This window comes from Eriocheir sinensis, chromosome 37, assembly GCF_024679095.1.
Source record: "Eriocheir sinensis breed Jianghai 21 chromosome 37, ASM2467909v1, whole genome shotgun sequence".
Lineage (NCBI taxonomy): Eukaryota > Metazoa > Arthropoda > Malacostraca > Decapoda > Varunidae > Eriocheir > Eriocheir sinensis.
The window spans coordinates 16,325,326-16,351,997 of NC_066545.1; the positions used below are offsets into that span (position 1 = coordinate 16,325,326).

Sequence of the window (26,672 nt, forward strand, 5' to 3'; positions counted from 1 at the left end):
GGAAATAGAGGGATTAGAGAAAAAGGAAAATGGGAAATAACAGGGAAATTTAGTGGATATATATGAAAAAAAAAAACCGGATATTTGTGTTTTTGAATTGTTAGGAAAGTTATTGAAGGAAGGAAATTAAACGTAAAATAAAAAAAAATAATAATAAATAAAATAACTGGAACTGGCAATACACTCTTTATTCTTTCTCCACCTTCTCCATCTCCCTTCCACCTCCTCGTTATTCTCCATCTTTCTCCACCTCTCCACTTCTCTCTCTCTCCACCTTAGCTTCTGCCATTTTCCCTCCGTTCCCTTCCACTCGTCCACTCCATTACTGCTTTTGTCTCGCCTCTCCCACTCCACTTCCTAATGACCCTCTCCACCTCACTCCACTTCTCTTCTTCCTTTCTCTCTATTTCTTCATTCTAAATTTCTTAACCTGTACCACGTCTTCTTCGTCCATTTCTACTTCTTTTCTTCATTTCGTTCTTGTTCTTCTTATTTTTCTTCTTCTTTTTCTTGTTCTTCCACTTCATCTTTCTTTCATTCACACTATTGCGTATATGTTTTCCTTCTTACTACCTTCCAATCTTCCTCTTTTCCCTATTCTTATCTTTATCATCTGTTGCCTCTTCCCCTTCTACACGCATCATTATCCTTAACTCAAAATCCATCTTCTCTTTCGACACTAATCCCCTTCTTCATTTCCCTCCCTCCTTCCCTTCTTCAGCATCATTCGCTCGTAAGGTAATGAATTCACACGTTTATATTCTTCCTCTTCCAAAACGTTCACTATCCTAACTTTTATCCATCATCTCCTTTCTATTCAATCCTTTTCTATTTCTCTTAATTCTCGCTCTTCCCTCCTTTCTTTACCATTATTCATTCGTGAGGTTATGGATTCAAACGTTTATATTCTTCCTCTTCTAAAACGTTCATTATCCTAACTTTTATCCATCATCTTCTATTCAATCCTTTTATTCTTCTCTAAATTCTCTCCCTCCCCTCCTTTCTTTACCATTATTCATTCGTGAGGTTTTGTGTTGAAACGTTTACATTGTTAGCTCTCCTCAAACGTTCATATTGCAGTTGGTCCTCTAAAACGTTCCTTCTACGAGTAATCTGGAGGGAGTAGAAGTGGGTTACGATTCTCCCGTTTCCAGAAGAGCACTCCTTTGAAACTACTCTAACTCGATTCTGTGCTGTTTCAAACCCTCTTTCTTTCTCGTTTCCAGTGCATTAGGCCCCAATCACTACCCACTTTCCTCCTCCTCCTCTTCCTCCTCTTCTTCCTCCTCCTCCTCCTCCTGACCAGTTTCAATAAAATCTCAACAAACTGTCAGTTACTTCCAAATTGTTATTGTGTTCTCGTGTGTGTGTGTGTGTGTGTGTGTGTGTGTGTATGTGTGTATGTGTGTGTGTGTGTGTGTGTGTGTGTGTGTTAATGGATGCAGTAATGGATAATCTAGTCGGTGAGAGAGAGAGAGAGAGAGAGAGAGTAGGAATTAAATGAAGAGACAAGACTATTCCCGTTCCCTCTTCCTCTTCATTAGCAACCCTCTCCTCCTCCTCCTCCTCCTCTTCCTCCTCCTCATCCATGTCCAACTCAGCAGATACGAAGAGCTTTGGAAGGACTCATGTGGCAGGATTTCAGTTTCTCTCCTCCTCCTCCTCCTCCTCTTCCTCCACCTCCTCCTCCCCGACAGAGAAAGATAATACCACTGGACACTTCATGAATTCTCTCTCTCTCTCTCTCTCTCTCTCTCTCTCCCACGCACACACAAATAGTTCATCCACAAGTTCTTTTTTTCACTACTTTTTACTTTTAGGAGTGTGTGTGTGTGTGTGTGTGTGTGTGTGTGTGTGTGTGTGTGTGTGTGTGTGTGTGTACCTCCTCCCCTCACCTCCTCTCTCCCCCCTTCACCCTCCCCTCCCCCGATAGCAGTAACTTAAAACTATTCTATAACGGCAAATACTTCGCCTGAAATATCCGTCCATTGTTTACATCGCTCGGGACAAACGCGCGCACACAATCCTCGCTTTCATACGCCCTGTTAGCGAAAAACATTTATTTATTTATTTGTTTTTTTCGGCACAGCGCAAAAACAACGCCACGAATCCATGTTATTTTTCCGGGAGATTGAAAAAGACAAAGAAGAATTAAAAATGTGGTTATCGTGGTTGTTAACGCTAATCTACCACCGTTAGTTTTGAGAGCAAGTAGATATGTAGCATATGATAATAACTACGAAATATATATTTTTTCCGGCATAAAGAAAGAAAGGATTGAAAATTCTGTTATCGCTAATCTCTCATCGTTTTGAATGCATATACGTAAAGCACACAGGTATTTAGCATGTGATTATGGCTTCGCTACGTAATTGGATACAAAATCTACGGAAATCACTCCCACATTTCACTGAGGCATGTATATGTTTCTCTTTTCAAACCATGTGTGTATTTTAGCGTCAAAATATGATTAAAAATGACGATAAAAGATCACTCATGCTTATTTTTCCATCTACTCTTCCTCCACCTTCTTCTTTTCTCTTCCCCTTCCTCTCTATTCTTCATCCACTCTGTTCTTTTCTCTTTCATTTCCACTCTTTTCTTCCTCCCTCGTCTCTACTCCCGTTTTCACCTATTATAATGCTTCACGACATGATGGGGGAAAACTCTACGGAAAACACTCCCACATTTCATTAACTATCCCTGACTATAAAGGAGTGAATATGTAAGGAAAAGGAAAAAAAAGAGGAAATTTCAGCAACTTTTAGATAATGGGAATATTAGAGAGGCAAATTAAACGGAGGTAGCTATAGGATGTAAACGGTGGATTGGGAGATGAGGTGGAAATTATTAAACGGATGAAATGAAGAGGAAAACGAATACTTAACCTGTTTGGAAGGGCAACTAAATGGAGAGAATTCAGGGGGAAAATTATTAAGGGACTGTTTTGTGGAGAGAAAATAATAGAGGTGTGTAATTGGGAAGAGGACCGGAAATGAGTCAGTGTGGGGAGGAATCTGGATGTGAGGTGAAGTTGGGAGCAAAATAGTGAGGGGATGTGTTGGGGAGAAAATTATTTAGTGGTGTATTATGGGAGAGAATTGAGAAGAGGGGAGAGTGAGGAGGAAAATGACAGTGAAGTGAGTATGGGGTAGAAACTGGATGTGGGGAGTAAAATAGTGAGGAATTGTATTGTGGGAAAAAATATAATGAGGTATGTTGGGGGGGGGGGGAATGAAAGGGGAAAGGATGACAAGAAAAAATGATCCAGGAGTGGGGAAGGGAAAAAATTAAAGGGGGGATGTGAGGAGGAAAAAAATGACAGAGGAGTGAGATAGGGAGGAAAAAACCCTGATAAAAAGGGAAGGGTGGGAAGGAAAAAAATGACGAGAGTGATCTAGAAGGAAAACTGAAAAAGCAGAATGAGAAGGAAAAAATGATAGAAGAGTGAGCTAGGGATGAAATAATGAGGTGAAATTGAGACACAAATGACGAGTAATTGAGTTCAACCCCATAATTGAGTTTTCTAATTAGCCCAAGCGAGTTAAAATGTATACAAAAAAGGAAATTGACCTCTCTTTTGGCCTCTCGTTCCGTTTTCTTTTGTTGTAGCAGCGACTAGGGGGTTCTTTTTTTATTTCTTTTTTTTTGTTTCATGGCCTTAAGTTGCCTACCTAGGTGTAAAAAAATGACCCTCACCACTATAAATAAAATTCGCCTGAGCCACCAACGGGAGGGCCCTTTTGCTCCTCTTTTTGTTTCCTGCCCTAACCTGCCTCCCTTGATGTAAAAAAAATGATCATCAACTTTTCTACGCATTAATTAGGGGAAAGCAAGCATAGACTCATACATCACAGGAGTCACTATAAATTAAATTCGCTTGCGCCGCCAACGGGAGGGTCTTTTTGGTCCTCTTTCTGTTTCATGCCCTTAACCTGCCTCCCTTGATGTAAAAAAAAAATGATCATGAACTTTTCTACATAGAGTCATACATCACGGCAGCAACTATAAATAAAATCCACCTGCACAACTAACGAGGTCGCTCAAAGAAGCCCCTTAAAAGTAAATTAGGAAGGGAACTCATAATATTAGTCTGATCAGGAGGATAATTATTGGAGCTTTAGTGGGAGTCAATACTTTTGGGCTTCATTAACGGTCCATAACAGTAAGAGCAATTAGTGAGGTAATTAATAATATGTTTACAGGCACCACGCATATTAATTAGGTTGCCACGTTATCATTTGGTGCCAGGAGTGTGGAGTGTGTCGATGGGGAGTGGTAGTTTTAATGATGTTGACAGGTAATTTGCTGGTTATTACTGTTTATTTAATTGCTCTTCTTCTTCCTTTTCTTTTCTTTAGTTCTTTTCCCATTTTCCATTCTCTTCTTCCTTTCGTCTTTACTTCATATGATTTTTCTTGTTCCTTTTCCATTTTCCATTATCTTTTCCTTACTCTTTTATTCGTTTTTATATCTTTTCTTTTCCCTCATATGTATTCTCTCTCTCTCTCTCTCTCTCTCTCTCTCTCTCTCTCTCTCTCTCTCTCTCTCTCTCTCTCTCTCTTCCTCCCTTTCTTCTTTCTTCTCTTTGTACTTCTGTTTACCTTCTCCTCCTCCTCCTCCATTTTTTCTCTCTTTCTTCTTCTTCTTCTCTTCATCTTTCCTTTCTCTGTATTTCTACTGTGCTTATTTTCTTTTTCTTTTCTGCTTTGTCATATTCATCTTTTTCTTCTTTTTCTTTTGCCTCCTCCTCTTCTTCTTCCTCCTCCTCCTTTGTCTTCCTCTCTCATGTTCAAAGGTCGCTGGTGTTCGCTTCTTTTGTCTTCTTTCTTCTTCCTCCTCCTCCTCATATTCATCACTTAAATATTAGTGTCTCTCCTTTGATCTGGTCTTCTTTTCGTTCTCTCTTATCTCTTCCTCTTCCTCTTACGTGTTTTTGTTTTTCTTCTTCCTCTTCTTTCTTTTTATCTTTTTTTCTTTCTCCGGCGTTTTCTTTATAATTTTGTTCCTTCTTCATTATTTATATCTTCCTTTCTTCCTCCTCCTCCTTCTCCTTCTTTTCGTAATCCTAATCTTCTTCATCATCATTATCATCATTATTTCCTCATTCCTCACTTAATTCCATTCCTCTTCCCTCGTACCCAACATTCTCTCTCTCTCTCTCTCTCTCTCTCTCTCTCTCTCTCTCTCTCTCTCTCTCTCTCTCTCTCTCTCTCTCTCCTCCTCCTCCTCCTCTGCTACAATCTCCACCTGCTAAACTAATCGCTTTCCTTTCACGTTTCTGAATTACCGAGTTTTTCCTCCTCCTCCTCCTCTTCTTCCTCCTCCTCCTCCTTTCCATTTTCTTTTCTTCCTTCTCATTAAGCCTTTAGCATTTCATCCTCCTCCTCCTCCTCTTCTTCTTCCTCCTCCTCCTCCTCATGCACTTACCTCTTCTCACACTTCTCCTTTTCCTCCTCCTCCTCCTCCTCCTCCTCCTCTTCTTCCTCCTCCTCCTCCTTTCCATTTTCTTTTCTTCCTTCTCATTAAGCCTTTAGCATCTCATCCTCCTCCTCCTCTTCTTCTTCCTCCTCCTCCTCCTCATGCACTTACCTCTTCTCACACTTCTCCTTTTCCTTCCACTTCACCTCTTTTTCCTCCTCCTCCTCCTCCTTCTCCTACACTCAGTTCTTCTTATCTCCTCGTCCTCCTCTTCCGCTTTCACTTTTTTGTTCATCTTCTTCTTCTTCTTCTTCTTCTTTTTCTTCTTCTTCTTCTTCTTCTTCCTCCTCCTCCTCCTCCTCCTATTCCTTCATCCACCTTCTTATTTCCTTGGTTATCTTTCCTTTCTCTGTTTCCTGCTTGTCTTTTTATCTTTGTTTTTATTTTATTTCTCTTCATCTTTTTCCCCTTCTGATTTGATGTCACCTCCAGATCTCTCTCTCTCTCTCTCTCTCTCTCTCTCTCTCTCTCTCTCTCTCTCTCTCTCTCTCTCTCTCAAAACACTTATAACAACAATTTCCTCTTTTTTTTCCCTCATTTCCTTCGTTTCTTTATGTCCAAAAATTCCAAACTCTCTCTCTCTCTCTCTCTCTCTCTCTCTCTCTCTCTCTCTCTCTCTCTCTCTCTCTCTCTCTCTCTCTCTCTCTCTCTCAAAACACTTATAACAACAATTTCCTCTTTTTTTTACTTCATTTCCTTCGTTTCTTTATGTCCAAAAATTCCAAACTCTCTCTCTCTCTCTCTCTCTCTCTCTCTCTCTCTCTCTCTCTCTCTCTCTCTCTCTCTCTCCTTCCATTTATTACTCTTGCCTATCTCCTCTTTTTATCTCCTCTTTTCGCTTTTATTCCAGTTTTAGATTCTCTTTATTTCGTCTCCATTTTTTCTCCCCTTTCCTCCTCCTCTTCTATCTTCCCTTTCTCTCTCTCTTTTTTTTTTCTTCTTTTTTCTCTCTCTCGCCTTCCAATCTTATATTCTTTCTAAAAATTACACTTTTCTTCCTTTCTTTATTTCATTTTCTTCTTTTATAATCTTTTTTCTTCTTTCCCTTTTCTTCCATGTACATTTCCCTATCTTTATCTTTTCCATATTCTCCTTCTATTTCTTTATTATTTTCCTATTTCTGTTTTGTAATTTGTTTCATTCTTGTCTTTTTTCACTTCCTGATTTTTTTATATTATACCTTCTTCTATTCTTCTTTTCTTCTTCTTTCTCCTCCTCCTTTTCTTTTTATTTTTTGTAATTTGCATCGTCCATTTTCCACATCACTTGCTATTTCATATATTATTCCTTATTCCTTTTTCCTTTCTCTCTCTCGTTTCCTTTCTTCCGCTCCGTCAATAAACTAGTCTAACTTATCTGCAACTATTCCTTTTCTTTTTATTCTTTCCTCTTTTGTCTCCTCTTTATTTCTTTTCTTCCTTCAATTTCTTTCTCCATTCAGTGTCTGCGGTCGAAGTGAGTGCAAATATATCATTGACTATCTATCTATCTATCTATCAGTCTATCTATCTTTCTAACTACCTCTTTATGTATCTATCAAATGTCCAATTATATATCAACCCAATCAAATATCGCTGTGCATTGCTATCGGTTTTAATCTATCTATAAACTCATTGAGAGAATCTATCTATACGCGTGTGTGTGTGTGTGTGTGTGTGTGTGTGTGTGTGTTATCTCTTAATAGTGACACAACTGATAACATTGATAAAAAAAACGTATCTCAATGGGAAACTAATATATACAGAACCATTATTATTATTATTATTATTGCCATTGAAGTATTAGTATCAGTAGTGGTATTAATGATGAGACTAAAAAAAGAAAGGAGATAAAGAGGACGATGAGGACGAAGAAGTAAGAAAGGGAAGAATAAAAAAGAGAAGATTAAGAACAGGAGAAATAAAATAAAGAGACAATCCTATTAGTACTCTCTCTCTCTCTCTCTCTCTCTCTCTCTCTCTCTCTCTCTCTCTCTCTATCTCTCTCACGAACACGAGACGGCTCTAACTAACCTGACTTACCCTTAACTACACCTCAGCCTTAACTCCTCCTCCTCCTCCTCCTCCTCCTCCTCCTCCTCCTCCTCCTCCGTGCCAAGTTAAGAGGAGCTCGACGCAACGCAGCATATTTTTTTGGTTCTTTTCTCTCTCTCTCTCTCTCTCTCTCTCTCTCTCTCTCTCTCTCTCTCTCTCTCTCTCTCTCTCTCTCTCTCTCTCTCTCTCTCTCTCTCTTCGTAAAGGGGCAAGGGGCATCCAGAGACTGGTATTAAGATGTGACGTTAGGTAAGGTGAGGTAAGGGAAGGTAAGGGAAGGGAAGGGTAGGGAAGGGAAAGGAAGGGAAAAGAAGGGGAGGGGAGGGGAGGGATGGGAAGGGAAGAGAAGGGAAGATAAAGGAAGGTAATGTAAAGGTAAGGTAAGGGAAGGGAGGTGAATGAAGGGAAGAGAAGGGAAGGTAAGGGAATGTAAGGAAAGGGAAGGTAAGGCAAGTGAAGAGAGAGGAGGAGAAAGATAAAATAAGGTAAGTTAAGGTAAGGTAAAGGAAGAGAGGGAGGGAAAATGAAGGGAACGGAAAGGAAGGGTTGAGAGGTAAAGTTTGGTAAGGTAAAATATATATATGATAAGCCTTCGTGAAACCACCACCACTACCACCACCAACACCAACACCACCATCACCAACACCACCATCACCAACACCACCATCACCAACACCAACACCACCAACACCAACACCACCACTGCAAACAGGAAGACTCACCCAGCTCATGTGAGAGAAAAGTATAAAAAAGAAAAAAAAATATAATAAAACTAGTACTGGGAGATTGAAGGCACGGGAAGAATTTGGGAGAGAAGGAAAAACACTGAAGGGAAAGGAAGGTGAGGAGGGGAAATAAAAGGAGGGATGGAATGGCAGGAGGGAAAGAGGGTGAGTGAGAGGCAGAGGAAAAAAAATATAGGAGGAAATAATAATCCTGAGAATTTCCCGGAAAGGTGGAGGGAAAGAAATCATAAAGTGGAGGAGGGTTTTCCGGGAGGCGCCGTGGAGAGGTGAGGAGGAAAATGAGGAAAAGGGAAATGAAAATACATAAAAACATCAGAATTTGGGGAGAAAAGTGAAAAAAATGTACAAAATAGAATAAGAAAATTGGGAAAAGGGGAAAAATACAGAAAAAAACATAAGAATTTGGAGAAAAGTGAAAAAAAGTACAAAATAGAAAATGAAAATTGGTAAAAGGCAAAAAAAAAAAATACATAAAAAACATTAGAATTTGTTGAAAGGTGAAGAATGAACAAACTAAAATAGGAAAACAGGAAAAAAAGAAAAAGAAAATACATAAAAAATATAAGAATTTAGTGAGAAAACGAAAAATACACGAAATGAAAATAGGAAAATGGGGAGAAAAGTTAAAGAAAATATTAAAAAACAAGAATTTGGTGAGAAAAAAGAAAAATGTGTAAAATATGACAACCACACACAAGGATCGTAACCAGAGAAAGTAAAGCCCCACAGATGAACGAATCAGAGAACTCGGTGACATGAACGCTCACACATTTACTCAACCGCCACCAAAACGAACGTAAATCAGACAACGAGGTCACAAGAACGCCCAGAAACAAAGAACGTAACAGCAGAAGATAGAGATTCACATGAATGTCCAAAACTTCCACATATTTCCCCCACACAACCAATCCCCTAATAAAGAACGTCGGGAGAGAGAACGAGGCCACAAGAACGCCCAAACACAAAGAACGTATCAGCAGAAGATAGAGATTCACATGAACGTCCAAAACTTCCATACATTCCCGCACACAACCAATCCCCTAAAAGAACGTAACAAAAGAGAACGAGGTCACAAGAACGCCAACACACAAGGAACGTAACAGCAGAAGATAGAGATTCACATAAACGTCCAAAACTTCCACACATTCCCCAACACAGCGAATCCCCTGAAAGAACGTAACATAAGAGAACGTGGTAACATGAACGTCCACACATAAAGAACGTAACACCCGAAGGTAGAGATTTGCATGAGCACCCCCCCCCCCGCCCCCCCATCCCCCCGCCATCCACACACACACACCCGACTCGCATAAACAAACCCACACTTTGAGTTCTGCGGCTTTAACAAGAGGAGGACAAGAGGACAAGTATATACACCAAGAGGCAACACGTTTCTGAGTCAAGAGGCGAGGCGAGAGGGTACTTCAGGGGCGCGAAGAGAGGAAGAGGAAGAGGAAGAGGAGGTGGTAGTGTTAGTGAATGGATGGTTGAGGTTAGAATGAGGTTGTGCTGGAGAAGAGGAAGAGGAGGAGGAGGAGGAGGAGGAAATAGATTGGAGAGAGAAAAGGAAGGAAAAAATAAGAAAAAAGGAGAATGGGTGAAGAGAAGGGAAGTAGGAGAATGAAGGAGTGAGAGAAAAGAAGGAAGAATAAGAGAAAAAAGAAAAGATAGAAATGAGAAAAGATAAAAAAAGAGAAAAGCGGAAACATCTTTAGTTTTCTCTCCTTTCTTCTTCTTTTTCCTCTTCTCCTCCTCCTCCTCTTCTTCTTCATCTGGGCAATGGTAATCCGCAGCCTCTCTGATTTCTTCTAATTTAATCAAGGGACAAGGAGGAGGAGGAGGAGGAGGAGGAGGAGGAGGAGGAGGAGGAAGAGGAGGAGGAGGAGAAGGAGGAGGAGGAAGTGTATCAGCATATTTTTTTATTCTAAGATTCTGTTTTGTATTATCAGCTGATTCTCTCTCTCTCTCTCTCTCTCTCTCTCTCTCTCTCTCTCTCTCTCTCTCTCTCTCTCTCTCTCTCTCTCTCTTATATATATACATTCATTTATTATATTTTCTCTACTTTCTACAAGCTATTTTTTTTCCTTTTTCCTCTTTTTCCTCTTCTATTTTCCTCTTTCTCTCTATTTCTCTCGCATCCTGTTTTTTTCTACTTTCTACTTTCCTCTTTTCTTCCTCTTCTATCTCCCTCTTTCTTTCTCTTTCATCTTATTTTTTCTACTTTCCTCTTTTCTTCCTCTTCTATCTTCCTCTTTTCCACTTTCTACTTCCTGTTTCTTTTTTTCTTTATTTCCCCCTTTTCTTTAATTTTCTTTACGTCCCCAATTCGTGTTATATTGACCCGCGCTGCTGTCCACTTCTCCTAATTCCTCCCTTCTTTATTTGATCTCCTTTATCCCTTTATCTTCCCATCCTTCCTTCCTTCCCCTTCAATTCTCTTCCCTTCCCTTCCGCATTAATCCCCTTCTCGTTCTTGTTGTTGTTCTTGTTCTTCTTGTTTTTATTTTGTTCGTTCCTTCCTTCTTTCATCTCTTTTATGTTTCTGCTTCGTCTTTTTTCTTTTATCTCTTCTTTTATTATGTTCTTCTTTATTTCCTTCGTTCTAATATGAGTCCCGATATAACTCGTTTCTTGGTATTACTTCTTCTTCTTCTTCTTCTTCCTCTTCTTCTTTTTCTGCATCTTTCTCCTCCTCCTCCTTCTTCTTCTATATTAAACTTTTCCTTGCCTCCTACACCACCATTTCGTCCTCCTCCTCCTCTTCCTCCTTCCATCTTCTTCTCTTGCTCCTCCTTTTCCTCCTCCTCCTTCTATTTCCTATCCTTTAACATACCCCTCCTCCTCCTCCTCCTCCTCCTCCTCCTCCGCCCCCTCCTCTTCGGAAACTCGTTCAGGCAAATGGAGGGGAAAAAGATGGAACGTGGATGACCCGAGATAGAAAAAAATATAATAAAATCGGTATTGGAAAGACTATTTTTCTCTTCATATTATTATTTTTTCTCTCCTCATTCAATTTAATCAAAGTCGAGTCACGAAAGAGAGAGAGAGGGAGAGAGAAAAAGACGATTAGTGGTAGTCTCTCTCTCTCTCTCTCTCTCTCTCTCTCTCTCTCTCTCTCTCTCTCTCTCTCTCCCAGAATTGAATAAGCGCAGGTCATAATTCAATTTCTAAAGATTTGTCGCATGCGGATGAAGTTTATTAGATCAGGTGGCAACAGTGGAGGAAGTGGAGGAAGTGGTGGAAGTGGTGGTGAAAGGGGAGACTGTGGTGGTGGTTGGAGAGGCTCAGTTTGTGGTGGTGGTGGTGGTGGTGGTGGTGGTGGTGTAAACATTCCGGAAAACTGGGAACGGGAATGCCAAAAGTTGATTGATGTCTGTCAGTGAAAAGACTCATTCAAAAGGGGAGGGGAGGGAGGGGAGGAGGGAGAGAGTGGGAAGGGGAGAGAGTGGGAAGGGGAGAGAGTGGGAATACGTTGGGAATTGAAGGGAATGGAAAAAGAAGGGAAAGAGAGCATGAGATAAGTCAGGAGAGGGAAAAGGTGGTCTGATAAAGGAAGGGAAGGGAAGGGAAGGGAAGGAAAGGGAGGGTCATACTGAAAGGGATAGAAAGGGAAGAAGAGACACGGTTGGATGGGTGCTGGAAAGGGAATGAAAGGGAAGGGGAGGGTATGAAAGAGTAAGGGTGGGAAAGATTTGGAAGGTAGGTGAAGAGGAGGAAGGGAAGGGAAGAGGGGAAAAGGAAGGGAAAGGGGAGGGAAGGAAAGGGAAGGAAAGGGAGGGATCGTACTGAAGGGGACAGAAAGGGAGGGAGAGACACGGTTCGATAGGTGCTGGAAAGGGGAATGAAAGGGAAAGGAAGGGTTTGAGAGAGTAAGGGTAGGGAAGATTTGGAAGGTAAGTGAAGAGGAAGGGGATAAAAGGAAGGGAAGGGAAAGGGGAGGGTGGTACTGAAAAGGGAAAGGAAAAAAAAGAGGAAAAAAACCCGCCTATCTATTTATGTATCTCTCAATCAATTCATTAATCTCAATACTTTCCTTACTACGAGTGGATTTGAAAATATCACACGACATATCTCTCAACATTTACCTTTTCCAATATACTTTTTGCCAATGCCTTCCGTCCCCCGAGCTCTGAGCGGGGTAAAGTGCGTCCCTTGAGGCAAGGATGCAGGCAACTCCCCCGAACCCTTCCTCCATGATGCTTCCCTCCCACTCTTTCTATTCCCGTCCTGGCTACTGGGATCTCGCCCTTTCCTCTGGTCCACTCAACATCTCTCTCTCTCTCTCTCTCTCTCTCTCTCTCTCTCTCTCTCTCTCTCTCTCTCTCTCTCTCTCTCTCTCTCTCTCTCTCTCTCTCTCTCTCTCTCCTCCTTGTTCAACTCCCTTCTTCCCCAATTTTCACCTCACTCTCCTTCTCTCTCTCTCTCTCTCTCTCTCTCTCTCTCTCTCTCTCTCTCTCTCTCTCTCTCTCTCTCTCTCTCTCTCTTGCCTTTTCCACCTCCCATTCCTCTTCTCTTTTCCTTCCTCCACCCAGTCCCACACCAAACTCCACTTCTTTTCCACCCAATATCTCTCTCCTATCTCTCTCACTGTCTCTCCAACCTTGCTCTCTTTTTCCTCTCCCGTCTCTGTTCCACCTCTCCTATCTCTTTTCCAACCCTCCACGTACATATTCCACCCAGCATCTTAAATCTCTCTCTCTCTCTCTCTCTCTCTCTCTCTCTCTCTCTCTCTCTCTCGCTCTCGCTCTCTCTCTCTCTCACTCTCTCTCTCTCTCTCTCTCTCCTCCTCCTCCACGCCCATCATCTCCACACCCTCCAGGGACTCAAATTCTCCTCCTCCACCACTCCACATATTATTTTCACTTCACCTCCTCTCCTCCTCCTCCTCTTCCTTCCTTCCTCCCCCTCCATCTCAGCCTTATCAGATCCAAACCCACGATGCCTTAACTCAAATCGCCTTTACCCTTACGATCCCTTGACTTCTCTGTTATGAAGGTTCCCAACTCCTTTTGCTCCTACTCTTCCGATTCTATCTTTACTACTTTTCTGAACACCTTTTATTTTTTACTCTTTCTTTACTTTTCACTTGTTTTCTTTTTACTTTTTTTCTCTCTATGATTGTTTCTGAAGACCAATATATTACTTGGTTTGTTAATTTTAAGTGAGGAAGAGAAGGCAGAGGAAGAGAAAAAGGTGGAAGAGGGTGACGGAGGAGAAAGAGGTGGAAGAGAAGGAAGAGGAAGAGGTGGAAGAAGGTGAAGGAAGAGAGGGAAGAGGAAGAAGTGAAAGAGGAAGAGGAATTAAAGAAAAGGTGAGAGATGAATGAAGGAAAAGGAAGAAAGAGGAAGATAAGATGAAAGGGAGATGAAGGTAAGGGAAAGAAAGAAGGTGAAAGAGGGGAAAAAAGAAAGAGGAAAAAGAAGAGAGGGTACAAACAAGTGAAAAGAGGAGGAAGAAAAGAGGAAAAGACCAAAAAAATAACCAAAATAAAGGGAAAAGAATGGAAAATCACGTACAGACAAAAAATAGAAAAGAGAAAAGGAGAGACCAGAAACAAAGAGAAAAGAAGAGGAGGAAGAAAAGAGGAAAAGAGAAAAAGAGGAAAAGAGAAAAAAAGGAAATATCAGGTAAAGAGATAGGAAAAAAGTGAAGAGGGAGAAGAAAAGAGGAAAAAAAGAGGAAAGTAATAAAAGGAAAAAAAAAGGAAAATCTGGTATAAAGGTCCTTATCGCCGACCCATAAAAGCCACCTGGTCAAAAATAGGAAAAAAGAAAGAAAAGAAAGAAAGAATGAAATTAACTTCGAGCTCTGATGAAGGTGAGGTCACGGGGGAGGTCTCTCTCTCTCTCTCTCTCTCTCTCTCTCTCTCTCTCTCTCTCTCTCTCTCTCTCTCTCTCTCTGTTTCTCTATTTCTTTCTCAGTGACCCAAACCTACTTTTCCTCTCTCTCTCTCTCTCTCTCTCTCTCTCTCTCTCTCTCTCTCTCTCTCTCTCTCTCTCTCTCTCTCTCTCTCTCTCTCTCTCTCTCCATCCATCCATTCAAGACTAGGAAAAGGAAAGAGAGGAGAGAGAGGGAGTGAATGGAGAAGAGGGAATTGGAGAAAGAATGAGGAGGAAGAGGAGAGGAGGAGAAGGCATTGTGGAGAAGGGAGGGAGGGAGAGAGGGAGAAGAGTGAGAGGAAAGGAGGGGTATTGAAAGTGACAAATTACCAATGGTCTTGAAAGGAGGTTAGATTAGGGTGGGATGGTGTGAAGTGGGCGAAGGGAAGGGAAGGAAGAGGAGGAAGGGAAAGGAAGTGAAGGGAGAGAAAGACGTAAACAGGGAAGGGAAGGGAAGGGAACGGGAGGGAAGGAAAGGGACAGAAAGAGAGGGAGAGACATGGATGGATAGGTGCTGGAAAGGGAATGAAAGGGAAAGGGAGGGTTTGAAGGAGTAAGGGTGGGGAAGATTACAGGAAATGAAATATGGCGAGAAGAAAGCAAGGGATGATGCAGGAAAGGAAAAGAAGGAATAGAAAGAAGGAAGGATGAAGAAGGGAATAAAAAATCAAAGGAAGGAAAGGAGAGGAAGAAGAAGAATGAAGAGGAATGGAGAAAATAATGGAAAACAAAAACAATACACATGACTGAAGTAAATGTTATATATAGTGTTAGAGAAAAGAAATTAAGACAGACAAATTTTATAGACAGACAATTAGAGATAGGTAGAGATAGATAGACAGAGATAGACAGATAAAGAGAGAGATGGAGGGGGGTAGGGGTGGTTGGCGGAGGTTAAAACAAATTATACAACGAATTCACCCGATAAACGCACCAAACATTTCCATTTAAATAAAACACACACGAAAAAAACAAAACATGGACGCGGTGTCAGTCAAGCGCGGGGAAAAAAAAATAAAAAAACAGGTCACATTTCACTATTTGCTAATGAGATTTAAAGGGAATAAATAAATTACCTGAGTGAAAGTTTAATTAATATACACCTGAGCGGTTACCTTACCTTACCTTACCTTAACTGTTTACCTATTTCTCTCTCTCTCTGTCTTTCTTTTTTAAACTTTAATCTAACAAGAATGGAGGTAAAAAAAAAAAAAAGAGTACCTGTTACCTTCCCTTCCCTTCCCTTACCTTACCCTTCCTTGCTTTACCTTCCCTCCCCTTCCCTTCCCTTCCCATCCCATACCTACCTACCTATCTCCCTATATTTATCTCCCCTTCCCTTCCCTGTCCTTTCCCTTGCCTAACCTTGCCTTTCCCTTACCTAACCTAACCTATCTATATGTATCTGTCTGTCTCTCTCTAACCACTTCAAACCAACAAGAATCGAGATGAAAAAATGTAAGAGGAAAAAAATATATCGTTTAAATTAATATAACAATTCTGCAGGCTGATAAAAAAGATAAGGTTTCCAATCCCCGGCGCAGATGAAACACTCTTTTTTCAAACACGAAACTACCACGAGAAGAAAACAGGTTCCAATTCTCGGCCCGAAACGTGAAAAAAAAAAAAGAATTAACCGAACCCAAGCTTGCTACAGTAATCACGAGGGGTGTTGTGTGCGAGAGAGAGAGAGAGTAGAAATGAACTGGCCCCGAAGTGTGTAGTTAGCGAAAGGGAAAGTTGGTGGTGATGGTGGTGGTGGTGATAGTTGTTGTTGTTGTAGTAGTTGTTGTTGTTGTTGTTGGTAATACTAACACTGAACAAGAACAGGAGCAGCACAAACAACAATAACGACAGCAAAAACAACAACAACAAGAGCGACATTATCCAACCCCTTCATTTTCAACAACAACAACAACAACAACAACAATAACAACAACAAAACCTTCCTCCCTTCCTCTCCAAAGCACCGCACCGGCCGCCTCAATCGACACGAAGGAAAGAAAAGAAGAAGAAAAAGAAGAAAATAATAAAAAAGGAAAGTGAGACAAGAGAGGGAAGGATAGAGAGAAAGAGGGAAGAGAAAGAAAGAAACAGAGTGAACGTAAAACAGGAAGAGGAATAGAGGGGATGATGATAAAGGAGAAGATGGAGAGAGAAAAGAAAGAAAGAATGAAGGAAAGAGAAAATAATAGGAAGGAAATTGAAATAAGAGATAAGTGAGATGGAAGGATAAAAAGAAAGAGAGAAAGGAAAGAAAGGAAAGGAGAGTAAACTTAAAAACAGGAAGAGGAAAAAGGAGATGGAGAGAGAAAAGAAAGAAAAAATGAAGAAAAGAGAAAAATAATTAGTGAAAGGGAATGAAGAGATAGAAAATATGTTCGTAAACTTTTCTTTATTAATTTTTTCTTTCTTAATCTCTTCTTTCTCTCTCCTGATAATTCTTTCCATATATTTTGTTTATTTCTTTCTGATACTTTCCTTAAACACACCAAGTTCGAGGTAGGAAGGTGAAATAAAAAATACAAGAGGAGGAGAAGGAAAGACAAAAGAAAATAAGAAAAATAAAAGAAAGAAGAAAAATTATTAAATGAAAGGACGAAATGGACTGCAAGTGTGTGAGATAAGAAGAAATTGTCCCTTTCTTAAAATGGAATTGTAACCCGCACCTCGTCCTCTTCCTCTTCCTCTTCGTTAACTCCATTTTCCTCTTTTTTTATATATTTTTCTTTTTTTAGCTCCTTCAATTTCCCTGTTTTATTTTCTCCAGTATTATTTTTTTCCTTTCCTTTCTCTCTCTTCTGGTCATTGTCCTTTCTCTTACAATCTTCTCTCTCTTTCTTTCTCTTTTCCTGTTTTTTTTTATATTTTTCTCTCTTTTTAGCTCCCCCAATTTCCTTTTCTTTATTCTTCTTTGTCTTCATCATCTCTAGTATTTGTAGTTTTCTTCAGTATTTTTTTCTTTCATTTCCTTTCTCTCTCTTCTACTCATCGTCTTTTCTCTTGCAATCTCTATTACTTTACAACTTTATTTTTTTATTTTCTGCTACTCCTCCTCGTTCTTCTTTTCTATTCTTCTTCTCCTCCTCCTCCTCCTTCTCCTCTAGGCTCTCCTCTCCTCTCTGGGATTTCTTTTACGCACACAAAGAAAAGGAAAATGTCAAGAACAACAGCGTAAGATCAAACCCACGAAGGAAGAAAGTAAGAAAGAAACAAAAAGAGAGGCAGAACTTGTTAGCGGAGAGGAAATTAGCAAGCGATCGTAAAGAGAGCGAGAGAGAGAGAGAGAGAGAGAGAGAGAGAGAGAGAGAGAGAGTCGTTGTGTGCACAGGAGCGAAAATATGAATAACAAAACTTGAATAGATACGTGACAGGAGGAGGAGGAGGAGGAAGAATTAGAAAGAAAAAAAAGAAGTAAAAGAAATGGAGTAGACTGAAAACAGGAGAAAGTGGCGCATCTCTCTCTCTCTCTCTCTCTCTCTCTCTCTCTCTCTCTCTCTCTCTCTCTCTCTCTCTCTCTCACACACACACAATTTTTCTCGCTCGCAATGTCATGAATACGGAACGAGTCTCTATCTCCAATATTAATGCTGTTGGAACGACTCTCGAACGACCATTATCCTCCTATCAACAAGAATATACACATTATTTAGCGATATAGAGGCGGGAGAGTTAAATTAATGTATACGACAATAATGAATGTAATACTAGTAATGTTTTTGGTTTTTTTCGTTTCGGCGTATGACTGGGGTAGGTTTTCTTAGTGGCGTCTGATGGTTGGCACAGTCCGTTATGGCGCAGGCAAGTAGTAGTAGTAGTAGTAGTAGTAGTAGTAGTAGCAGTAGTGGTAGTGGTGGTAGTAGTAGCAGTAGTGGTAGGAAGTATTTATAGTGATTCCTTCAATCTTTCCTTCCTTCCTTCCTTCCCTTTTTCCGTAATCCTTTAAATTTCATCCCATTCCTTTTTGCTTCATTTCACTCTCTCTTCCATTTTTCCTTCATTCCTTCCTTTATTTCTCCCTTCCAATCCTTCCTTCCCTTCTTCCCTTCTTCCTTAATCCTTTCAATTTTATTCCATTCTTTTTTGCTTCATTTCTCTCTCTCTTCCATTTTTCCTTCATTCCATCCTTAATTTCTCCCTTCCAATCCTTCCTTTCTTTCTATCCCTTATTCCCCTTCCTTCCTTCCTTCCTTCTTGCTTGTCTAGAATCCGGGTTGACAGGTGGTGGTCTTCAGGATAGGATGTGGGTAGTCTTAGGACACTCGGGTGAGACGGAAAAATCTCAGTTGTGTCGGCGGGTAGGACTCGAACACGCATCCTCTTGTACGCGGCGCTGGAACGCTATCCATTCAGCCACCGCTTCCCTTCCCTTCCTTTCCTTGCTTTCCTTTCCCTTCCCATACCTACCAACCTATCTCTCTCTCTCTCTCTCTCTCTCTCTCTCTCTCTCTCTCTCTCTCTCTCTCTCTCTCTCTCTCTCTCTCTTCTCTTCTCTTCTCTTCTCTTTCCTTCCCTTTCCTTTCTTTTCCTTACCTAACCTTGTCTTCTTCCTCTTCCTCCTAGTTATTGACTGGTAACACCGAGAATATTAAGTTTCCCATTAAAATTTAGAGATATAAAGATCGAGATATTTACATGTATGATAAAAATAATGATGGTACTGATATATACTAGATACTTTGTTTGAATGTAATGCTCTCTCTCTCTCTCTCTCTCTCTCTCTCTCTCTCTCTCTCTCTCTCTCTCTCTCTCTCTCTCTCTCTCTCTCTCTCTGAACCTCGAAATGGCTGCAGTCCCAACCACCACCATTACCACCATCACCATCATCACCACCACTTCCACACTAACACCCAATATCACCACCACCATCACCACCATCACCACCACCACCACCACCATCTCAAGCCCGAATAACAACATTACCAGAACCATAACTCAGCCCCCTCCAAAGCCAGGGCACACACACACACACACACATACACACACACACACACACACACACACACACACACACACACACACACACACACACACACACACACATTATCTTGTTTTCCCATTCTTACATAAAGGAATGGATGATAAATTGGATGATAAATAAGCGATAAATAGGCAATAGAGAAAGCGTTATGCAAACTATCCCCTCCTTTCTTCCTCCATTCTTCTTCTTGTTTTATCCCCTTCAGTTTCCTCCCTCCCTTCCATTCCTCCTTTCTTCTTTAATCTTTTCAATTCTATCCCGTTCTTTTTTGCTTCACTTTTCTCTCTTTCTCTTCCATTTTTCCTTCCTTCCTTCCTTCCTTTATTTCTCCCTTTCTTTCTTTCTCTCCCTTATTCCCCTTCCTTCCTTCTTTTATCCTTTCAAATATCCTCCAATTCTTCCTTCCTTTCTTTCTTTCTTTAACTTTCTCCCTTCTTCCTCTCCTTCCTTCCTTCCCCTCTTTCATTATTATTACTATTATTATTATTACTACTACTATTACTACTATTGGGACAGGTAACACAGCACAGGTAAGTCGCTCTGGAGTTCACCCATTAAGGCCTTGCTTATTGGCTTAACAGGTGAGGTCAATGGGCTAATTAACACCAATACCTACCCACCTGGCGCCTCTAATCTCGGCCTGGAAGAGAGAGAGAGAGAGAGAGAGAGAGAGAGAGAGAGAGAGAACTATATATATCTAATTCTAAGTATATCATCATTTTTCTTCTTTTTCTCATATTTTGTTGATTTTTCTTATCGTTTACTGCAAATTTATAACATCCTCTGCTCCTCCTCCTCCTCCTCCTCCTCCACCTACTTCACCTCCTTCCACAACTCCTAAGCTACCACCACCACCACCACCACCACCGCATCCCACATTCCGCCCATCATCACATGCCAAACTCCACCGAGCTATTTTCGCCTCTATGGGCCAAGTATATTAGGCTCAAAACGCTTTGCAGTATTAAGGGGAGTTGAGTTCTGAGAATGTTAATAGTTAGGGCAGGGGGGAGAGAAGGAGAGAGAGAGAGAGAGAAATGGGAAATTGGTCCTTCTATCTAAGAGGTTTAAGGTCGAAATTGATGTGATTCTACTCTTTACGATCTCTCTCTCTCTCTCTCTCTCTCTCTCTCTCTCTCTCTCTCTCTCTCTCTCTCTCTCTCTCTCTCTCTCTCTCTCTCTAGTACCCTCATCATTCTTCCTTTTTTTCCGTCTTTCTTTTTCTTTCTTCTTTTTTTCTTTTTCTTCTCCTTTTTAAAACCTTGTCATGAAAATCCATTAATATTTATGTTTCAAGTACCAAGTCTCCTCCTCCTCCTCCTCCTCTTCCTCCTCTTCTAATCCCTCCTTTTAATTTCCTAGTCCGGTCTAAATCTCCTTTTTTCCTCTTTAAATCCTTTCCCCTCATTCCTCCTCTTATTTTCTTTTATTTTTTTCTCTCAACTTCAATAATTCTCATCATAATATTCTTCCTCCTCTCGTTTTTTCCTTCCCTCCCTTCCCTTTCCTTTTTTCCTTTCTTTTTTTCCCTCCCTCCCTAATATCCTCTAATTCTTCCCCATTTTTCAACTCCCTTCTTCCTTCTTTCCTTCAATTCTTATTATAGTTTCCTTTTTCTTCGTTTCTATATATTCTTCTTCTGTTTACTTATTCTCCTTCATTATTATCTTCCTGTAAGTTCTTTCCCTTTCTCTTCTTCCTCTTTTTCTCCCCCTTCTCCTCCTCCTTTATTTTATCTTGCTATTAAAATCTTCTTCCCTCCTTTCACTTCCATTTCTCATTCCCCGTTAGTGTCTCCTTTCCCCTCCTCCTCCTCCTCCTCCTCCTCCTCCTCCTCCTCCTTCTCTTGCTGTTAAAATATCTCTCTCCTTTCACTTCCTTTTCTCATTTCCCGATAGTCTCTCTTCTCCTTCTCTTCCTGCTGTTAAAATATCTCTCTCCTTTCACTTCCTTCTCTCATTCCGTTATTTGCTCCTCCTCCTCCTCCTCCTCCTCCTCCTTCTCCTTTCTAATCACCGAGAGTGACAGAGATCCCATCATTGAGCGATACTTGAAAGACGAATACTTACACAAATTGGAAAAAGAAAACGGAGAGATTGCTTAAAAAAGAAAACCGGGGACACAACTATTACTTCTTCGAGCTTCCAATCTTACGACGAACTTGAAGAAAATATGAAGTAGTAGTAGTAGTAGTAGTGGTAGTGGTAGTGGCTGTGGTAGTGGTAGTAGTAGTAGTAGTGGTAGATAAGGTAGTAGTAGTAGTAGTAGTAGTAGTAGTAGTAGTAGTAGTGGTGGTAGTGGTCGTAGTAAAAGTAGTGGTAGTAAGAGTTGTAGTAGTATTAGTGATTTTAGTAGTAGTAGTAGTAGTAGTAGTAGTAGTAGTAGTAACAACAACAATAATGCTAACTCTAAACATGTTCCAACGAATCCCAAACATGTATCAACGTGTTTCAAATTTCATTCCAGCAATTTTTATTTATCTATTTATTTTTTCACACATTGGTCCAAATACCATAACTTACGCCTTTCACGCATTTTATTTATCCATACGTCTCCCTGTCATCAATATATATTTTTTCCTCTGTCTGCCTGCATTAAATAAACACAAATAAATAAATAAACAAATATTATATATACGTATACAAGCAGATATCTGGAATTGGCTTCAGTTTTGCGATAGCGTTTGTGAATAGGGCCATAACAAGCACTTAGAGGAAATGGAAAATAAAAATATATATGTACTGGTAAACACACACACACACACACACACAAACAAACTTTTGCCTCTATAGCCCACTTTCCTCCTCCTCCTTCTTTTTCTAATCCTTTCCCATCTTCCTTCATTTCCCCAAACACACACACACACACACACACACACACACACACACACACACGGATTCAGTACACACACAATCGTTATCAGCCTCACAAGTTGCTCTTAATACAGTCATTGCCATATCTTGTACTACTGGGCATGAATTTAGAGTAGAAATTCACTCTCTCTCTCTCTCTCTCTCTCTCTCTCTCTCTCTCTCTCTCTCTCTCTCTCTCTCTCTCTCTCATCATGCTTTGTTTCTTTTTCCTTTCTTCATTGATTGCTAATTTTTGTGGTTGTTTATTTCTTCTTTATTCTCCTCTCCTCCATCCTTCTCTTCCTTCTTTCTCTTCCTATTCCTCCTTTCGTATTGTTTTATATTTGCTTTTATTCCACTTTTTCCAAATTCCCCATATTTTTTTGGTCTTATATTCATCATTTAGTTTTACTCTCCGTTATTCCCTATTTCTCCTTCTCCTTCTCTCCTTCTCTTCTTCTCTCCTTCCTTTCTTCCTCCTCCCTTTCTTTATTTTTTTCATTTTCGTGTTTCATCTTTCTTTTATGCTTCCCTTTGTTAGCATGCCGTTCCTCCTTCCTTCCTCTTCCTCTCCCTCTTCTTCTTCGTCCTTTCCAATCACATATATCTTTGTTTCATATTTTCTCTAAGTCATTCGCGCCCGCCTTTCATCTTCCTTCTCAATGTGATTCATTTCTACATTTTTCTCCATCACACGCGTTTCCTACCTTCGTCTCTCTCTCTCTCTTTCTTGTCTTCATTTTTCTTCATCCTCCTCCTCCTCTTCCTGCTTCTCCTCCTCCTTCATCTTCCTTCTCCTTTGTATTCATCTTATCTATGCATCTTCGTTTTTCTTCCTCGCCTTCGTCTTCTCAAAGGTAATTTTACGTCTAATTGCCTCTTATGTTTATTTTTTGTTTTGTTTTCCTTCTCAATCTCTGTATCCATATCTGTATCTATTTATCTATCTATCTATCTATCTATCTATCATTCATTCTTTCTATCTCTCTATCTATATATCTATCTCTCTCTTTTTCCTCTCTCTTCCATCTTTCCTTCCTTTTGTTTTCTTCCTTCCATTTCCTTCTTTCTTCTTGACCTTTTCCTCTAGGTTATCACACTTTTTCCTCCTTCCCCTTCTACTTTTGTCCTCCAGTCCTTTTCCTCTCCCATCTTTCCTGCCTTCTTTTTCTTCCATCCCCTTTCTTTCTTCTTCTCCTTTTTCTTTATATTATCAAATTTTTTCCACCTCCCACTTTTTGAACGCCAGCTAGAAGGTTCAGAACACGTTAGGAACAGGTATTAAGAGAAAAAAAAAACATATATACGGTTTACCTGGAGCCTTTTAAGGTCATACAGAGCTTTCACCTTTGATCTGCTTGCACTCTCGTTCACGCTGACAATATATATTTTTTTTAGCGACGTGATGTTGACGAAATTTCTTTTATGGTATATTTTTCTTTACTTGACGCTATATAAGGTTATTTTTATTCTATTCCTTATATTATTCTTTATTTATTTTATTATTTTCTATTCTTGACCCTAATAAGGTTAATTTTAATGTAGTCTGCATATTATTCTTTATTTCATTTTATTCTGATTCTATGCATTCAGATTGTGAAGGAAACTACCAACGGAGCAGGCGAATATATGAATGTATCCAAATTCTTGTGATAAATTAACTATGCAATCTATTTTCATCTTTATTTCTACATTTTTTAACGAATTGATTTAACGTGATGTTCCTCTATAAATATGCCGCAACAAAACTCGCTTATCTATGAATAAATCCAAGCTCTTTTTACCAATTAAAAATACAGTAACTTTCCATATATCGTCATTTCTAACTAACCGATTTAACGTCTGCTCAGCGAGGTATCAATATAACACAACTCTCAGCACCTTTTTGTACATTTCCAGCCATGAATTCGTCACTTTAGGTCGAATACATTTTTAACGAACGCAAATTCCTCCCTCTCTCCGTCTCTTTCATTTTTGTATAATCTTTTTTTTTCGAGCGATGGATTTGTCACACGCGTCAAATTGAATATATATGTATTTTTAAGCGAAGCGAATGTCTGTCACTCGCTACCCTCTTATGGACTTATCAAGCATAGTGAGTTAGAATTCAATTTAAATAATACTGAAATGTGTCAAATGTCTCTAGATTCTTCCCCTTCATTTATTTTTTTATTCTCTCTCTCCTCTTCTGTATTTTTCAACCATAGATTTCGTTGGGATTTGATTTATATAATACCCCCTCTCTCTCTCTCTCTCTCTCTCTCTCTCTCTCTCTCTCTCTCTCTCTCTCTCTCTCTCTCTCTCTCTCTCTCTCTCTCTTTCTTTTCCTCTCCATTTTGTAAGCGTCAACGACATCTCTCATTCACGACATTAATGACATCACTTATATTTCCATTTATCCATCACTCTCAATCTATCAATCTATCGATCTATTGCAAATGTCCCTCGATTCTTTCCATTCATTTAGTCCTTTATTCTTTCTCCTCTTTTGCGTTTTACCGCCCAAAGACTCACTGCACTTATATTTGAATACTTTTTAGACGTAGCAAGTGCCCCTCGAATCCTCCCTATCCCCTTAGTTTAGCGGGAATCACAACTATAACAATAAAACAACTTCCATAATAATAACAACAACAACAACAACACTAACACGAAAAGCATCCATCCATAATTTTTCAGGCGCACTTTCGATTAACGCGAGGAGGAGGAGGAGGAGGAGGAGGAGGAGGAGGAGGAGGGCTACATACATAAACTTTACGAGCCAGCCAACCTTCCCTTCTCATTACCAAAGTCTCGAGCTGATTACATTGCCACTGAACGCCGCGCTAATGACCCAAATTAACAAACGCGCTGAAGGAGAGGACGGAAAAAAAGGGGAGGAGGACAATATTGGGAGGGGGGCAAGGGAGGGGGGTCAGGGGTGGGGATGATACTATTTTTATCTCCGTAATGACATAATGAGATCACGCCCGCCATGTTGCCTGACGTCACGCTAACAGGCTCCATCGCTTGGCACCGCTGGACGAAAGGAAGGGAAGGGAATGGAAGGGAGAGAACAGGAGAATGAGGTCGGTACTGTCACACGCTTCCACCCCTCACACCAACTATTTTCAAAGGCCAAAAGGAGGTCTGTTGGGTTAACATGAGTGTGTTTTTAGGTTCGTGGTACAGAGAAAGGGTAAAGCTACCACCAGGGTCATAAAACTACTACTGGAAAGGCCAAAAAGAAGGTCTATTGGGTTATCATGAGTGTGTTTTTAGGTTCGTGGTACAGAGGAAGGGTAAAGCTACCACCAGGGTCATAAAACTACGAATGGAAAGGCCAAAAAGAAGGTCTGTTGGGTTTTCATGAGCGTGTTTTTAGGTTCGTGGTACAGAGGAAGCGTCGAACTACCATCAGGGTCATAAAACTACCCCTGGAAACGCCCAAAACTCCCATGAAAGCCTTGTCAAATATGTGTACTTGGGCGCGGAAGTGTTTGAGAATGGGAGGCTTAGGGGGGGGAGTGGAAGGAATATATTGAAATACATGTGAAGAAGTTATATACCAGAGGAGTGGGAGGACCCGCGTTCGAGTCCCGCCCGCTGTTACAAGCTGGCATTTTTTTCAGTCATCGCCGAGTGGCCTAAGACTACCCACACGCTGTCCTGAAGACCGTCCGGATAATATGATAAAAACAGAATCCAGAACAGGAGGAGGAGGTCTGTTTTTGGCGCCGCAACTGCAGGAAAATGAAACAATCTTCCTTTCTTCATATATTCTCATCTTCCATTTTTGTTTTGGTTATTCAATATGATTATTTTTCCTTCCCTTGCTTCTCCTTCTCATTTTTTTTTTTTACCCCATCTGACGACTCACTTATATAATTTCCATCTCTCTCTCTCTCTCTCTCTCTCTCTCTCTCTCTCTCTCTCTCTCTCTCTCTCTCTCTCTCTCTCTCTCTCTCTCTCTCTCTCTCTCTCTCTCTAACGATCTATTTCTCAATCTATTTATCTATCTATCTCTGTATTTCTCTTTCCTTTCTATTCTGCACGCGTCAACTCTCTCTCTCTCTCTCTCTCTCTCTCTCTCTCTCTCTCTCTCTCTCTCTCTCTCTCTCTCTCTCTCTCTCTCTCTCTCTCTCTCTTATTCATCCTCCATAATACTCAGTGCCTCCACCATCCACCCACACACCCATCCACACATTCATCGTCCGTGATCTCACTATTTCCACATTCGCCTCATCCCCCGCTCATCATCATACCCGGCACTCCATTTTCTATTCAGCTCGTAAGTGGGGGACAAAGGGAAGACCAGTTACGGGAATTAAAAAACGCTGCACCACTTGAATTGAAGGAAGGAAGGAAGGGTAGGACTGAAGGATATTATACACGGGAATTCACTTTTTTTCTCTTGTTTATCTTCTTCCTTCCTTCCTTCATTTTTCGTTTTTTTGGGGGTCCGAGATACATAGGAATTCCGTTTTTTTTCATCTCGTTTATCTCCTTCCTTCGTTCCTTTGTTCCTTCATTTCTCATCATATTTTCCGGTTTTTAGGGGTCCGATACACACAGGAATTCCCCTCTTTTTTCATTTATCCCTTTTCCTCTCGTTTATCTTCTTCCTTCCTTTATTTCTCATCATATTTTCCGTTTTTTAGGGGGCCGAGATACACACAAGAATTTCCCTCTCCCCTTATTTTTCATTTATCTCTTTCCTT

The 26,672-nt window shown here is 40.4% G+C and overlaps 1 protein-coding gene and 1 long non-coding RNA gene across 12 annotated transcripts in view; one reads left to right on the plus strand and one right to left on the minus strand.

Moving 5' to 3' along the window:
- LOC127008406 (peripheral plasma membrane protein CASK-like) overlaps nucleotides 1-26,672 on the minus strand; it is a 165,875-nt gene that overhangs the window by 131,415 nt on the left and 7,788 nt on the right. The window lies entirely within an intron of this gene.
- LOC127008409 (uncharacterized) lies at nucleotides 24,214-26,076 on the plus strand. The gene is made up of 2 exons (XR_007761073.1): nucleotides 24,214-25,233; nucleotides 25,337-26,076. It is a non-coding gene; the product is annotated as an uncharacterized LOC127008409 (long non-coding RNA).